Source organism: Balaenoptera ricei, chromosome 13, assembly GCF_028023285.1.
Source record: "Balaenoptera ricei isolate mBalRic1 chromosome 13, mBalRic1.hap2, whole genome shotgun sequence".
NCBI classification, from domain to species: Eukaryota; Metazoa; Chordata; class Mammalia; order Artiodactyla; family Balaenopteridae; genus Balaenoptera; species Balaenoptera ricei.
The window spans coordinates 70662379-70680358 of record NC_082651.1 but is presented as its reverse complement, the minus strand read 5'-3'; the positions used below and the strand labels follow the sequence as shown (position 1 = coordinate 70680358).

At 39.4% G+C, this 17980-nt stretch overlaps 1 long non-coding RNA gene across 3 annotated transcripts in view; it reads left to right on the top strand.

The window, feature by feature from the left end:
• Positions 1–17980, top strand: part of LOC132377355 (uncharacterized) — a 107986-nt gene that overhangs the window by 72092 nt on the left and 17914 nt on the right. For all 3 annotated transcript variants that reach the window (XR_009506605.1, XR_009506603.1, XR_009506604.1), the window contains exon 4: positions 828–926. This is a non-coding gene — a long non-coding RNA (uncharacterized LOC132377355). The remainder of the gene's footprint in view (positions 1–827; positions 927–17980) is intronic.

Genomic DNA, 17980 nt, shown 5'->3' with positions numbered 1-17980 from the left:
ACCCCAAAATCTGCATGTTATCAACATCTTTAGGGGATTCTAGGCACGCTGAAGTTTAAGAAGCACTGGCCTAGGGGACTAGTGTGTCTCTTGGAAAGGAAGGAACACCCTTTCCTTGAACAGGGCCTCTGGGGACCACAGCTAATCCTTATTTTATGTTCTAGGCACTGGGCTAAGAACTTTACACAACTTACCTCATTTTAATCCTTCAGCAGTTCTAAGGAGGCAGTATTAGAATTAATGCCACTTTACAGATAAGGAAACTGAGATATAAAATCATTAAGCAATTTGCCCAAACCCACATGCCCTAAGTAGGAGAACCAGGATTCACATCTAGGCTGCCACTCTTTGGCAGGACGTGATTCAGTCTTTTTCACTTGGGTTTTGAGCCATCTACAAGATGGGTAGATAGGGAGTTCTGTGGGTCCTACCCCCATGGGTTTGCTTTGTCCTTTCCAAAAAGCCTGGGATTTCCTGCTTAGAAGTCCCACAGAATCTAGATGGTGGAGTGACTTCCCCAAATCACATAGTTAATGGCATAATCCTGGCTGGAGTGCAGGTTTTCTGACCTTTCATCTCATATGTTACAATAAAAAAAATACCAAAAAGCAAAACTGAGACCATAAAATTGATCTGAAATACCATCTTTTAGGAATAATGTCCGTTAACTTTGGAGGTTTACTCTTATATGACTCAAGATAGCTCAAGGAAAGGGGACTTATTTAAAAGTGGGGGCGGAGGGAGTTAGTGTCACCCCTCCTTTCACCCATCGCAGTCTCTTGAAGCACACGTTCTGTTTCTCTGTTCTCTTCCTCTCCCTTCTGCAGGCAAGGCTGTCTCCACTACTCCTCTGCTTATGGGTGAATGAAAATGGCCACCCCAGCCCTGATTGGACAACATCCTTCATTTCACACGTCAGCAATCATGTGAGCATGGTTTTGTGTCTCTTATTTCTAATTCTCCAATCAGAGAATTCTAGGCTATTCACTGATCTCTCATATTAATCAGCCAAAGTCAAGGTGTTATTAAAACAAAGGCAAGAAGGCTATCCCTTTCAGTAGGGTCATGGGGGTAATTCCAAATAATGGATTATAGAGTAGGCAACCCTGCCCAAATGTTCTACTACATTTTTTAAAAATAAAAATGAGATCATACCTCTTGTAGCTTTTTTTTTTTTTTTTTTTTTTTACTATTTTGCCAACATACTTCCCTGCCTATAAATGATATCGTACCTCCTCAGTTTTCGTGATGGTGATACAATCAGCATATCCATTGTATGGCTCTGCCTCGGTTTGCTCAACCATTTTCTGTTGGCGGGTTTTCTTTCCTCCAGGTATTTGCCAGTATAGTCAATGTTATAATGAACAACTTTGTCATAAATCTTTGTGCCCAGTCTTAGTTCGTTCTTTAGGATAAATTCTTAAAAGGCAAAACTGCTATGTTAAGAAGTGTGGCCATTTTTAAGGCTTTAGAAATACATACCCCAATTACCTTCTGGAAAAGCTGTCCCAGTTCAGACTCCTACCGGCAAGGGAGTAAACCTTCCCACAACCTCACCAGCACTGGGGATTATTCTTTTTTATCTTTGCTAATTTTATAGGTAAAAATTGAGCTCATTGTTCTTTTAATTTGTGTTCTGGCTGAGGTGGAGCAATTTTTTCACATGTTCACTGGCCTTTTGTATCTCTGGTTTTGCAACATATGTCTTTTGAAAACCTCAACTGTGCTTTACACAGGAAAAAGATTTTGGCAGTTGTCATTAAATGTCTGCTTGTTCCTTATTCTAGTGGCGTCCTTTAGTTGATTACCCCAACCTGAAGGTAAACCAGCATCGCATTATTAGGATAATAGTATTTGAGTCTTCAAACAACATGTAAAGCTAAGCCTTTAGTTTGTTACCCTGTCGTTTAGGAAGATGTTCTTGGAGAGGCGAATCGATCTTCCAAGCTATGTGATAAAATGTCTGAGACCAGAATACCTAGTTGGCTGAAATGGTGGGTTAGGGGTGAAGTGAGAATATGAAAGATGTCAAAGCAGTTGGAGTTGTTAAGGGAAGAGAGTTTTTCATACTATCCTGATCTCTAAGAAGGGGGAGAGGAATCTGTATGGGAAGTTGACTGTTTCTTTTTAATCCTTGCTTTACATCCAGCATTGAAAGGATGGACCCCTATCTCCTGTTCAAGTTGAAGTGTGGGTAGTTTTGAGTCTCCTCACAATTACTTCCTGGGACTTTGAAAATGATTCAGGATAGAAGACTCCCAAGGGATCAGATTGAGGTGACAGTAGGCTTATTGAGAATCACAGGTCAAGACATTCTGAAGAATGCAGGATGGTGGAGCTTGGCTACACAGGTCAGAAGTGTCCTTCTGTATAGGCAGTCGCCTCTGGTTTGATTCAACAGGGTTTCCCAAGCTTCCCTCATGATAATGATCACCTGATGTATTCACTAAAAACAAACATTCCAGGCCCACTGATTCAGACTCTTTAGGCAAGGGCCTGATGATTCTACCATCAGAGAAATTTGGAAAACACAGATTCAGAGGTTCTGTGGGAAGACCTTTCATAGCAGATAGCTTTTAGGATGTCCATTCAGCCTATACGATAGCCACCAATACAATACAATACAATTCCCTACCCCTAGGTTGGACCTTAGTATTCATGGTTGGGCTTTGTCATACCCGTGTCCCTGGCTGCAAAGGAAGCCAGGCTGTGCCAGTCAGATTTTCTCTCTGTAAATTAAAAATGGTATTTAGAGTAGCCAGTCTGTCTCTAGAATTGCAATATGGAATGTCAAGAGCATGGGGCAGCTATATTCTGCCATGTGGATGAAGAAGCTGTTAAAATGGTATACAGGAAGACAGAAGAATGAAACACAGATTCCCTCTTGGCTTGCAGTAGCTTGACTTGCTTTCAGTAACTTTTATCTCTACTAAAACACTCTAATATAAAAAAAATCATTTGCATGTAACTAGAACCTTTACCTTGAACATCAATTGAAGTTAATGGGTCTTCTATTTTATTTTATTTTTTAAATTAATTAATTTATTATTTAAAAAAATTTTTGCATTTTATTTAATTTATTTTTTTATACAGCAGGTTCTTATTAGTCATCAATTTTATACACATCAGTGTATACATGTCAATCCCAATCTCCCAATTCATCCCACCACCACCACCACCCCCCCGCCGCTTTCCCCCCTTGGTGTCCATACGTTTGTTCTCTACATCTGTGTCTCAATTTCTGCCCTTCAAACCAGTTCATCTGTACCGTTTTTCTAGGTTCCACACATATGTGATATTAATATACGATAGTTGTTTTTCTCTTTCTGACTTAACTTCACTCTGTATGACAGTCTCTAGATCCATCCACGTCTCAACAAATGACCCAATTTTGTTCCTTTTTACGGCTGAGTAATATTCCATTGTATATATGTACCACATCTTCTTTATCCATTCATCTGTCGATGGGCATTTAGGTTGCTTCCATGACCTGGCTATTGTAAATAGTGCTGCAGTGAACACTGGGGTGCATGTGTCTTTTTGAATTATGGTTTTCTCTGGGTATATGCCCAGTAGTGGGATTGCTGGGTCATATGGTAGTTCTATTTTTAGTTTTTTAAGGAACCTCCATATTGTTCTCCATAGCGGCTGTATCAATTTACATTCCCACCAACCGTGCAAGAGGGTTCCCTTTTCTCCACACCCTCTCCAGCATTTGTTGTTTGTAGATTTTCTGATGATGCCCATTCTAACTGGTGTGAAGTGATATTGTAGTTTTGATTTGCATTTCTCTAATAATTAGTGATGTTGAGCAGCTTTTCATGTGCTTCTTAGCCATTTATATGTCTTCTTTGGAGAAATGTCTGTTTAGATCTTCTGCCCATTTTTGGATTGGGTTGTTTGTTTTCTTAATATTGAGCTACATGAGCTGTTTATATATTTTGGAGATTAATCCTTTGTCCGTGGATTTGTAAATATTTTCTCCCATTCTGAGGGTTGTCTTTTCGTCTTGTTTATGGTTTCCTTTGCTGTGCAAAAGCTTTAAAGTTTCATTAGGTCCCATTTGTTTATTTTTGTTTTTATTTCCATTACTCTAGGAGGTGGATCAAAAAAGATCTTGCTGTGATTTATGTCAAAGAGTGTTCTTCCTATGTTTTCCTCTAAGAGTTTTATAGTGTCCAGTCTTACATTTAGGCCTCTAATCCATTTTGAGTTTATTTTTGCATATGGTGTTAGGGAGTGTTCTAATTTCATTCTTTTACATGTAGCTGTCCAGTTTTCCCAGCACCACTTATTGAAGAGACTGTCTTTTCTCCATTGTATATCCTTGCCTCCTTTGTCATAGATTAGTTGACCATAGGTGCTTTCTGGGCTTTCTATCTTGTTCCATTGATCTATGTTTCTGTTTTTGTGCCAGTACCATATTGTCTTGATTACTGTAGCTTTGTAGTATAGTCTGAAGTCAGGGAGTCTGATTCCTCCAGCTCCATTTTTTCCCCTCAAGACTGCTTTGGCTATTCGGGGTCTTTTGTGTCTCCATACAAATTTTAAGATTTTTTGTTCTAGTTCCTTAAAATTGCCATTGGTAATTTGATAGGGATTGCATTGACTCTGTAGATCGCTTTGGGTAGTATACTCATTTTCACAATATTGATTCTTCCAATCCAGGAACATGGTATATCTCTCCATCTGTTGGTATCATCTTTAATTTCTTTCATCAGTGTCTTATAGTTTTCTGCATACAGGTCTTTTGTCTCCCTAGGTAGGTTTATTCCTAGGTATTTGATTCTTTTTGTTGAAGTGATAAATGAGAGTGTTCCCTTAATTTCTCTTTCAGATTTTTCATCATTAGTGTATAGGAATGCAAGAGATTTCTGTGCATTAATTTTGTATCCTGGAACTTTACCAAATTCATTGATTAGCTCTAGTAGTTTTCTGGTGGCATCTTTAGGATTCTCTGTGTATAGTATAATGTCATCTGCAAACAGTGACAGTTTTACTTCTTCTTTTCCAATTTGGATTCCTTTTATTTCTTTTTCTTCTCTGATGGCCGTGGCTAGGACTTCCAAAACTATGTTGAATAATAGTGGTGAGAGTGGACATCCTTGTCTTGTTCCTGACCTTAGAGGAAACGCTTTCAGTTTTTCACCATTGAGAATGATGTTTGCTTTGGGTTTGTCATATATGGCCTTAATTATGTTGAGGTGGGTTCCCTCTGTGCCCACTTTCTGGAGAGTTTGTATCATAAATGGGTGTTGAATTTTGTCAAAAGCTTTTTCTGCATCTATTGAGATGATCATATGGTTTTTATTCTTCAATTTGTTAATATGGTGTATCACATTGATTGATTTGCGTATGTTGAAGAATCCTTGCATCCCTGGGATAAATCCCACTTGATCATGGTGTATGATCCTTTTAATGTGTTGTTGGATTCTGTTTGCTAGTATTTTGTGGAGGATTTTTGCATCTATATTCATCAGTGATATTGGTCTGTAATTTTCTTTTTTTGTAGTATCTTTGTCTGGTTTTGGTATCAAGGTGATGGTGGCCTCATAGAATGAGTTTGGGAGTGTTCCTTCCTCTGCAATTTTTTGGAAGAGTTTGAGAAGGCTAGGTGTTAGCTCTTCTCTAAATGTTTGATAGAAGTCACCTGTGAAGCCATCTGGTCCTGGGCTTTTGTTTGTTGGAAAATTTTTAATCACAGTTTCAATATCATGACTTGTGATTGGTCTGTTCATATTTTCTATTTCTTCCTGGTTCAGTCTTGGGAGGTTATACCTTTCTAAGAATTTGTCTATTTCTTCCAGGTTGTCCATTTTATTGGCATAAAGTTGCTTGTAGTAGTCTCTTAGGATGCTTTGTATTTTTGCGTTGTCTGTTGTAACTTCTCCTTTTTCATTTCTAATTTTATTGATTTGAGTCCTCTCCCTCTGTTTCTTGATGAGTCTGGCTAATTGTTTATCAATTTTGTTTATCTTCTCAAAGAACTAGCTTTTAGTTTTATTGATCTTTGCATTGTTTTCTTTGTTTCCATTTCATTTATTTCCACTCTGATCTTTAAGATTTCTTTCCTTCTGCTAACTTTGGGTTTTGTTTGTTCTTCTTTCTCTAGATCCTTTAGGCGTAAGGTTAGATTGTTTGAGATTTTTCTTGTTTCTTGAGGTAGGCTTGTATAGCTATAAACTTCCCTCTTAGAACTGCTTTTGCTGCATCCCATAGGTTTTGGATCATCGTGTGTTCATTGTCATTTGTCTCTAGGTATTTTTTGATTTCCTCTTTGATTTCTTCAGTGATGTCTTGGTTATTTAGTAACTTATTGTTTAGCCTCCATGTGTTTGTGTTTTTTACGTTTTTTTTCCCTGTAATTTATTTCTAATCTCATAGCGTTGTGGTCAGAAAAGATGCTTGATATGATTTCAATTTTCTTAAATTAACTGAGGCGTGATTTGTGACCCAAGATGTGATCTATCCTGGAGAATGTTCCGTTCGCACTTGAGAAGAAAGTGTAATCTGCTGTTTTTGGATGGAATGTCCTATAAATATCAATTAAATCCTGGTCTACTGTGTCATTTAAAGCTTCTGTTTCCTTATTTATTTTCATTTTGGATGATCTGTCTGTTGGTGTAAGTGAGGTGTTAAAGTCCCCCACTATTATTGTGTTACTGTCGATTTCCTCTTTTATAGCTGTTAGCAGTTGCCTTATGTATTGAGGTGCTCCTATGTTGGGTGCATATATATTTATAATTGTTATATCTTCTTCTTGGATTGATCCCTTGATCATTACATAGTGTCCTTCCTTGTCTCTTGTAACATTCTTTATTTTAAAGTCTATTTTATCTGATATGAGTATAGCTACTCCAGCTTTCTTTTGATTTCCATTTGCATGGAATATCTTTTTCCATCCCCTCACTTTCAGTCTGTATGTGTCCCTAGGTCTGAAGTGGGTCTCTTGTAGACAGCATATATATGGGTCTTGTTTTTGTATCCATTCAGCAAGCCTCCTCTGTCTTTTGTTTGGAGCCTTTAATCCATTCACGTTTAAGGTGATTATCGATATGTATGTTCCTATGACCATTTTCTTAATTGTTTTGGGTTTGTTTTTGCAGGTCCTTTTCTTCTCTTGTGTTTCCCAATTAGAGAAGTTCCTTTAGCATTTGTTGTAGAGCTGGTTTGGTGGTGCTGAATTCTCTTAGCTTTTGCTTGTCTGTAAAGCTTTTGATTTCTCCATCGAATCTGAATGAGATCCTTGCTGGGTAGAGTAATCTTGGTTGTAGGTTCTTCCATTTCATCACTTTAAGTATATCATGCCACTCCCTTCTGGCTTGTAGAGTTTCTGCTGAGAAATCAGCTGTTAACCTTATGGGAGTTCCCTTGTATGTTATTTGTCATTTTTCCCTTGCTGCTTTCAATAATTTTTCTTTGTCTTTAATTTTTGCCAATTTGATTACTATGTGTCTCGGCGTGTTTCTCCTTAGGTTTATCCTGTATGGGACTCTCTGCGCTTCCTGGACTTGGGTGGCTATTTCCTTTCCCATGTTAGGGAAGTTTTTGACTGTAATCTCTTCAAATATTTTCTCGGGTCCTTTCTCTCTCTCTTCTCCTTCTGGGACCCCTAGAATGTGAATGTTGTTGCGTTTAATGTTGTCCCAGAGGTCTCTTAGGCTGTCTTCATTTCTTTTCATTCTTTTTTCTTTATTCTGTTCTGCAGCAGTGAATTCCACCATTCTGTCTTCCAGGTCACTTATCCGTTCTTCTGCCTCAGTTATTCTGCTATTGATACCTTCTACTGTAGTTTTCATTTCAGTTATTGTATTGTTCATCTCTGTTTGTTTGTTCTTTAATTCTTCTAGGTCTTTGTTAAACATTTCTTGCATCTTCTCGATCTTTGCCTCCATTCTTTTTCCGAGGTCCTGGATCATCTTCACTATCATTATTCTGAATTCTTTTTCTGGAAGGTTGCCTATCTCCACTTCATTTAGTTGTTTTTCTGGGGTTTTATCTTGTTCCTTCATCTGGTACATAGCCCTCTGCCTTTTCATCTTGTCTGTCTTTCTGTGAATGTGGTTTTTGTTCCACAGGCTGCAGGATTGTAGTTCTTCTTGCTTCTGCTGTCTGCCCTCTGGTGGATGAGGCTATCTAAGAGGCTTGTGCAGGTTTCCTGATGGGATGGACTCTGGGTCTTCTATTTTAAAAATGGAAATTTTTCTGGAAAGATTAGGGCTATCAAAAATACATAATTTAATGTAAATTACTTTAACCAGATTACTGCAAACTCTGGGAACAGGAGTGTTATTTGTAGGGAAGAGGGTGGGGAGTGGGCCATGAAGGTGATGTTAGGAGAGGCAAAATAGGTGAAGAGTCACAGCAATGGTTTTAGAGACCAACAAGGGAGCATGGAGCCTGGATATGGTCATTTCTATGTGGTGTTTACACATTTTCTCCTTGTGCTGGAGAGTGTGCAGGTATTTCCAATCTAGGCTGACCTAACCACCAGTGTGAATGTCAGGTGGCATTTAGGATCTGTCAGTTTCAGTTTTTGCTGCTGTAAATAATACCTGGTTAGGATTCTCGAACTGAAGATTAAAAACATGAGTGGGTGTTTGAAGACAACACCGTGTGCTTAGTAGAGTTGATTTAGTGTTCATTCAACTAGTCAACTCTTTACACAAGTAGTTATGTTTAGCTTTTGCTCATCACACAAGGGCAAGACAAATTTTTCCTCCCTAACTCTCAGGGCTGGGTGCATATCTCTTCTGGGTGTCTTGACCCATTGTTCCCTTTTGTTCATGATTAAAGGGCTATGGACTCCTTCAGGAAGTTGTCTCAGAATTCCATTAGCATCACAATTTCTAGACTTTCCTACCAGGTCAGTAACTTGTTAAAAGCTAACCTTCTGGTTCCTGTGATTTCTCTTTTGCTTTCTGCATATTTGATCCTCATCCGTTCTACTATCTCCTATTTTTCCCACTATTTTCCTATTTTTATTTCATGCGTGTAGGTGGAAGGGGAGCTCCTTATTATCTCCCGGGAAGGCTTGCTGTTGAAGAGGGAAATATCTGACTTCCCAGGAGCTTAAGGTTCTTCATATTCTTTTAAAACAAGGTCCAACATGGGACTTCCTGGGCGGTCCAGTGGTTAAGACTCTGTGCTTCCACTGCGGGAGTGGGGTGGTGGTGGTGGTGGGGGTGTGGGTTCAATCCGTGGTCAGGGAATTAAGATCCTGCATGCCTGCTGAAAAGAGAAGGAAAAAAACAAACAAAACGCAACCCATGGAAGGAGGTAAAGCCACTGAGCTTTGAAGACATGGGCAAACCTTTCAGGATCTGAGGCGCTGCTGCCTTTAACCCTTTATTGCCACATCAGTGATTCATTTTGTTGTTTTAAGGACCTCCCTTCCTTTGCTAGGGAGGTAATTTTGAATTTCACTCTAAGTTCCCCAGAAAGCTACAAATGTGAGCTTAATCTAGGTTGTTTGATGCAATTATAATTTTATCTCATGGTCTGGGTGATATGTTTAGAAAAGAAGTATCTGAGGGCTGGTCCTTTAAGTCCAGTTCTAGGTCCCTGGCTGAGTTCACAAGGAAAACACATCGCAAGGAGGACCTATCTGATCTCTGGGAGCTAAAAGGACCGTAAGGTTACATTCTGCCTGAGAATGGCTGGCTGTGGCTCCCTGATGCTCTTCAGCTGTGGGCTGGGAAGGCATACTAGAATGAAGCTAAGAAAATCTGGGCTTTCTTGAGAGCTTCTTTTTTAAAAAATTTTTTTAAAAATTAAAAAAAAATTTTTTTAATTGAAGTATAGTTGGTTTACAATGTTGTGTTAGTTTCTGGTGTACAGTAAGGTGATTCAGTTTTATATACGTGTGTGTGTGTGTGTGTGTGTGTGTATATATGTATATTCTTTTTCAGATTCTTTTCCATTATAAGTTATTAAAAGATACTGAATATAGTACCCTGTGCTATACAGTAGGACCTTTTTGTTTACCTGTTTTATATACAGTAATGTGTATCTGTTAATCCAAAGCTCCTAATTTATCCCTCCCCCACTTCCCCTTTGGTAACCATAAGCTTGTTTTCTATGTCTGTGAGTCTGTTTCTGTTTTGTAAATAAGGTCATTTGTATCTTTTTTAGATTCCACATATAAGAGATATCATATGACCCTTGTCTTGACACCTTCTTAAGGAAAGGGTGTAACAATATGGAGATTTGCATGTGTAATAAATTTTTATTAACTCTTATGTGGGTTTTCAGAGTCCTTTGCAAATGCAAACTCCCAACTCTCACTGTGCATGATTTTTCTCATTTATGGCTGGGCAAACAGAGGCATAAAGAGCAGCAATGACTGGTCTGAGCTCACCAAGTTAGTGAAACAGGCAGAGCTCATAGACTGATTATCTCTTACTGCACCTCTTGCCCAGCCTGTCACCCTCACCCGTAGTCTTCCCTGACAGCTGCCATCCACAGCTCCTTAGGAAAAGGGAAATTCAAGCGCAGATGAAGGAAAAGGAAATTGTTTCAGTCCAGTGTTCTCTTAACATTTAATTCACACCTGTGCTGTTGGACTAGCGGCCCCCATGTGATTTAATATAGTGATGATTAAGTCTAAAGAGAAAAGTATATGGACAGTAAACTAACACTAATGCATTTTGGGGGAGAGAGCTGCTGACTCAAGCGAAATATACATTTATTTCAACCACATGCACTATAGTGACTGCTATTTGTTTCTGTCTGTTCACTCAGGGATTAAATTGAGTTTAAGCAGCCTGGAACAGTTTGATGCCTCCTCCTTCCAGCCATGGAAAGTGCCAGGTGGCTTGCCTCTAGAATCTGACATCCTGTTGGTGAGGATAACAATCCACAACTGAGATCCTTTGGCTTTTTTTAGGCCCATCTACAAGAAATAAATCAGAATGATGCAGAGCTAAGAGCATGAACCTTGGCCACAAATGGTCTTAGGTTCGAATTCTGTCACTTAGTAATGGTGTGACTGGGTCCTCTGTGAGAATTTTCTTTCGGGTCATGATTAAATAGTATATGATAGGTGGGTAATAATGATAGTAGTAATAATAATTGTTATTAAAGCAGCCACCATTAAATGAGTACTTACTACACACCAACCACTGTGCTAAGTGGTCTCAATCTTGGCAACAAAAATAGGAAATGGGTACTGCTAATAAATGCATACTTAACGTCAGTTGCTTTTTTTCTTTGACTGAGTAGGCATTTACTGAGCATTGGATACATGCAGACGTCATACTAGGTGTTGGTGATTTAGCATTAAATGGGTCATGACACCACCTCTCAAGGAGTTCTTGTACTCCTGGGGGAATGGGGAAGAAGGCAAAGGAAATACGAAATGATAAGGACTATTGTATGATGGGAGCAAATGGAGGGGAGAATATGAAACAAAGTAGGAGTTAGGGAAGGTTGAACCCTCAAGGTTCTGTGGCTCGGGAGATTGCTGGACTGCTAAGGTCATGGACTTCTGAGTTCAAGTCCAGTGCCCTCTACTAATCCTTGCCTCCTAGAGGAGTGTCATCATTAATACAGGACTCTGGGAAGCTTCTTCCCAAGGAAAGGATTACTTTAAGGAAAAAAAAAACAAGAACCTTTATTGTGAAAGTTTTCAAATTCACAAAAACAGAGAGAACAGAATAATAGACTCTTTTACTCATCCTCCACATTCAGTAATCATCAACATTTTGCCACATAAGCTACATGCAAAGGACACTTTTACTGGGGGGCTCTGCTGGTGATTCTGAAGAGACTGTATAAATCCCTTGTCCATTTCCCTTGTCCTATATCCATAAACTGGATCTTCTCTCCTCCCTCTGTTGTGAAGACACCCCTTGATTCTAACAGGAGAGTGAGTGTCGGGCCTGTGATCCAAGCTCCATCACTGCTGGAGTAGAACAGCCCCACATATATGCTGGAATAGCATCTCCCTTTAAACAAAGACAGGATTATTATTGCGGTAGTCAGATTTGCATTTTGCACATATGTACTTTTTTTTTAAACATCAGTCATAATGCCTGGTTTGGTGAACAATGCCTTAATCATCACATGGTCGGTGTAGTAAGACCATCTTTAACAAATGGATTGGACACAATAGACATCTTGGTTAAGATGCTAGACCTCACTGGGTGACTATTGTCACCCACATCTATTACGTGGCAATCATCTGGTGAATGCTAGATCTGACTGTGAAAATAGATTTGCACTTTGTCTTTTTTTTTCTCCTTATTCTCCATCAGTCCCAGCCCCTGGAAAGGAGTCTGTCTCAGGCAGCATGCTCTGAGTGGTGACCTTGAAGGCAGAGGAAAGAAAAAACAAAAAACCAAAAACGAGTGCTTAGACTACTAACCCATGGAATTTATTTTGTGGTGCATATTTTCAATTACAAAAGAACTGATTGAGCTTATGAAACAAGAGTAAGTCATTTCTGGAAGGGAAATTCTCTCTAGCATTCAGTAAAGAGATTGATTGGGTTTACCAAAGTTAGAATAAGGCTGCTTTTGTTAAAAAGGAAGTGATTAGGTACAGGGGAAATCATTTTGGATTGTCAGATAAGAGTCTTAAGTTCAACTCCTAGGCTCTGCTTTGATGAACCGGGCTATATTTGGCAAGGCACCGCACACCTCTGGTCTCAGTTTCCTTACCTGTAAAATACACAAGATCCTCTTAGTCTGTGATATTTTGTGACTTTAAGAGGGTTTAATGCAATGCATTGGTTAAAAGCAGGTCTTTAGGAGTTGGATAAAGCTGGGTTTCAGGCCTATGTCAGCTGCCTGTTAGCTGTGTGATCTTAAAAAATTCACTTAACCTTTCTGTTCTCCATCTTCACAGTTTGTAAAACTAGTACAGTAGTAATAGTTCAGCCAAGAACTATTAGATCAAATGTATTGTGCTTCACATAGTTCCTGGCACAGTTAAACTCAATAAATGGGATTTCTTCCTATTATGTGCTCTTGTTACCTAAAGAATCAGAGATCCAGGAAGAAAAACAAAGCCCTCAACAAAATTTTACTGGAAAATGAATCAAGATCCCTGTCCCCAGCTAGCAATATTTTCACAAGTACTTTGCTCTGATCCAGTGCTAGCACGCATGAAGATGCATTATGAGCTCAGTGCCGTGTCTTTGGTTCATTTCTAATTTCATTCATTTAAGCAACCAGCCAGCATTCACCCAGTGCTCTCTCGGTTCTTGAGATTCTACTGGCCTTGAGGATGAAAAGGCAAATGTGCCATCTTTCCTGCTATCACGGGGCTTACAGTAGAGAGGGCAGAGGTAGACCTAAGCAATATTATTATCGCATTACTTTCTTCACCAGCTCTTTCTTTCTTTGTGCTTTCTGGAAGTTCTTTCAGGTTTGGAACTCAGAGGCCGATGCCCATTTTTAAGTTTGCCTTAAAGTCAGATTTCTCTGTGATCTGAGGTTCAGATGCCTCACTGGGTATCTTCTCAAACCACACAACTTCAGATTCTCTGTGTTGAAGTCTGTTATCGGTTCAGTTCTCCTCTTTCTAAAAAGAGTTTATTTGGAAGAATATTTGAAACAAACTGGGAAAGTGTGCAGATGTTTGTACAGCTATTTGAAACAAACAAGCAAAGAAACAAAACGAGAAGAGTGAGTAGCCCGGTTCCACTTTAAAAAATTATAACCTTAGTTAACTTCTGCTGAGTCCTCTTTATAATATAAACAGGCATTGCTCGAAGCAATTTGTATATAATCATTTATTAATCCTCACAACAGCCGTGGTAAATAGATTCGAGGATAATTCCCGTTTTGCTGGTGAGAAAAACTGAGGAACCGACAGGTTGAGTCATTTGCTAGTCAGACAACTAGTATGTGGCTAAATTGGGATTTAATCTCTTACCGTCTGACCCCAGAACGAGGCTCATATCTAGTGGTTTCTGAATGGCACAAGATACTTGTAATAATTTTCTATTGTTTTATTAAATATTGAGCTCAAGAAAATTAAATCACAGGGGACTGCAAATATAATTCAAACTTTTATTAAATGTCAGAATATCAGATATTTGGATGCACTTTACTTCTGGGCAATGATCCAGGTTTGAAGCATATACTTAAGTATTTGCTGCTGTGATTATTGCATTGACTTATAGTGGCAAATCAGATTACACAGTGAGGAGGATTAAGTTACTGACACACACTTTGGGGATGACACCTTTTGATCTTGGTTTGGGAGTTCAGATGTTCCCTTATAAGGAGCAGGCCTTCTCCTTGTCTATTTCCTTTGAACTACCTGCTCTATGGAGAGAGTTGTCATTTAACTTGAACTTGTGAGTTCTGAAAGGGACATTTATTCTTTTTCCTTCTGCAAGATGCATGCCACCAGAAATAAATGCTCTTGGTTTGTAAGTTTAGAGCTGCTATCATAACCATTTTTTGTTTAGTTTGGAAAACTACAAACTGCTACCTACCCCATCTTTTTTTTTCTTCCTAAAAGTTCTTTCAAACATAATTCTTTTAGTGGAATAAAAGATTTTTTTCTGTCTTAATATACTATAAATAGTCATCTTTTTTTTTAATTGTTCCTAAAAGTTCTTTCAAACATAATTCTTTTAGTGGAATAAAAGATTTTTTTCTGTCTTAATATACTATAAATCATCATCTTTTTTTTTTAATTGGGGTATAGTTGTTTTACAATGTTGTGTTTCTGCTGTACAACGAAGTGAATCAGCTCTATGTATACATATATCCCCTCCCTCTTGGACCTCCCTCCCCTCCCCCCATCCCACCCATCTAGGTCACCACAGAGCACTGAGCTGAGCTCCCTGTGCTATACAGCAGGTTCCCGCTAGCTATCTGTTTTACACATGGTAATGTATATATGTCAATCCCAATCTCCCAATTCATCTCCCCCCACCTCCCCCCCACCCCGTGTCCACATGTCTGTTCTCCACGTCTGTGTCTCTATTCCTGCAAATAGGTTCATCTGTACCATTTTTCTAGATTCCACATATATGCGTTAATATACGGTATTTGTTTTTCTCTTTCTGACTCACTTCACTCTGTATGACAGACTCTAGGTCCATCTGTGTCTCTACAAATGACCCAGTTTCATTCCTTTTTATGGCTGATATTCCATTTTATATATATACCACATCTTCTTTATCCATTCATCTGTCAGTGGACACTTAGGTTGCTTCCATGTCCTGGCTATTGTAAACAGTGCTGCAGTGAACATTGTGGTGCATGTGTCTTTTTTTTTGCTGATTCACTTTTTTTTTTTAACATCTTTATTGGAGTATAATTGCTTTACAATGGTGTGTTAGTTTCTGCTTTATAAGAAAGTGAATCAGCTATACATATACATATATCCCCATATCTCTTCCCTCTTGCGTCTCCCTCCCTCCCACCCTCCCTATCCCACCCCTCTAGTTGGTCACAAAGCACCGAGCTGATCTCCCTGTGCTATGCAGCTGCTTCCCACTAGCTATCGATTTTACATTTGGTAGTGTATATATGTCCATGGCACTGTCTCACTTTGTCCCAGCTTACCCTTCCCCCTCTCCGTGTCCTTAAGTCCATTCTCTACGTCTGTGTCTTTATTCCTGTCCTGCTCCTAGTTCATCAGAACCTTTTTTTTTTTTTTTTAGATTCCATATATATGTGTTAGCATACGGTATTTGTTTTTCTCTTTCTGACTTACTTCACTTTGTATGACAGACTCTAGGTCCATCCACCTCACTACAAATAACTCAATATCATTTCTTTTTATGGCTGAGTAATATTCCATTCTATATATGTGCCACATCTTCTTTATCCATTCATCTGTCGATGGACACTTAGGTTGCTTCCATGTCCTGGCTATTGTAAATAGAGCTGCAATGAACATTGTGGTACATGACTCTTTTTGAATTATGGTTTTCTCAGGGTATATGCCCAGTAGTGGGATTGCTGGGTCGTATGGTAGTTCTATTTTTAGTTTTTTAAGGAACCTCCATACTGTTCTCCATAGTGGCTGTATCAATTTCCATTCCCACCAACAGTGCAAGAGGGTTCCCTTCCTCCACACCCTCTCCAGCATTTATTGTTTGTAGATTTTTTGATGATGGCCATTCTGACTGGTGTGAGGTGATAACCTTATTGTAGTTTTGATTTGCATTTCTCTAATAATTAGTGATGTTGAGCATCTTTTCATGTGCCTCTTGGTCATCTGTATGTCTTCTTTGGAGAAATGTCTATTTAGGTCTTCTGCCCATTTTTTGATTGGGCTGTTCGGTTTTTTTTTGATATTGAGCTGCATGAGCTGTTTGTATATTTTGGAGATTAATCCTTTGTCATTTACTTCGTTTGCAAATATTTTCTCCTATTCTGAGGGTTGTCTTTTACAGCTACATGTAAAAGAATGAAATTAGAACACTCACTAACACCATACACAAAAATAAACTCAAAATGGATTAAAGACCTAAATGTAAGACCAGACACTATAAAACTCATAGAGGAAAACATAGGAAGAACACTCTTTGACATAAATCCCAGCAAGATCTTTTTGACCCACCTCCTAGAGTAATGGAAATAAAAACAAAAAAAACCCAATGGGACCTAATGAAACTTAAATAGTCATCTTTTAAGTCTGCGTCTCCTCCAAGAGGCATCTAGATCACTTGCTTCTTGGACCATCTTTATTCTTCTGACTTCACCCTCCATAACTCCTGAAAGCTGGACTTAAAAATGGCCTTAATTCCAACTTCCTTTCCACCTCAGTTCCAGAATCAATCCTGGCAGGAAGTGTATCAGTCTCACCTCTGGGATTAGTTCACATTCCTGGCCTGGGTGCCCAGTGACATGGCCACAAATGCTGGGCCCCATGCTCTTCCTCGTCACCCAATCCTGATAGCAGCCTCTTACCTGACATTGCAGTTGAGCCTGCCCTAAGACTCTCCTGCTACTGTGTTCTTCCCTTTGGGCTGAAACTCTGCATATCCACAAACTCTGAACTGCGCCTGACCTTATTATGCCCTTGGATGATTATGCCTGGAGTCTGAGTCTGACTCTCTCCGCCCAGAGCCAAGGGCAAAGCATAAGCTGGGAATGCTGGGCTGAACGCTCTGGTTGCCTACGGGGGCAGTTATAGGAGTGAGTGCCAAGGATAGGCTCAAGGGGCCGCAATGCCCGAGATTCTAGAAAAGCAGTTCAAGCATCACTAAACGAGGAAGGAGAAATGTCATGAGCTTAGGGGTGAAGGGGTACATTATTGTACAAAAGAACAGGTGGACAGAGGTTCCCAGACTGAAACTGGGGCTGAAATGAACGGTTGGCTACCACAGAGGCCAGGCAGGGCACTAGGTGAGGGATGGTGGTAGAAAGGACGAGTCCTGTGGGCCCTATGACCCTTGTATATGCCAGGGAGTGTACCTGTCAGGCTGGGCTCAAGACCTTCAATTTTGCAGCTGGCCCGGCTTGTACTCTGGTTCAGGATGCCCATTCCTGCCTGCTCTTGGCTGCCAAGGCCTCAGCAAGCCTCCTGCCTGCCCGAGTCTGGGCTCTGTCCCATTTTCAGTTTAATAGAATTGATGTTACTCAGTGCTCCCAGGACACATGGCATTGCCCTGTTTGGCTCTGGCCCTGATTTCAACAGAAGGGGAAAAGAAAAGAGGACTGCCAACAAGGCCATTTCCTTCAACTCTAAGTCCCACTGTGCCCCCGGCTTCTTATGATTGACAAGCCTGAAGGATTCTGAGTAGCATTTTTCAATTAAAGTGTTTCATTTTATGTTTGTCTATCATAGAACATAAATAGTGGAGGGAAGAGATCACCTCTAATTAAAGTCAGCAAGTGTTTATCAAATGTCTATTATTTATCAGTCTTACTTATATCCCTAACCTTGTTATAAAAGTCACAGAGGCAAAAATAATATAAAATGTGATTCCAGACTTCAGGGGCTTACCCAGAAATCATTATGAATTAAAGTCATTTAATGTATATAGAAATGTAACTACTATCAC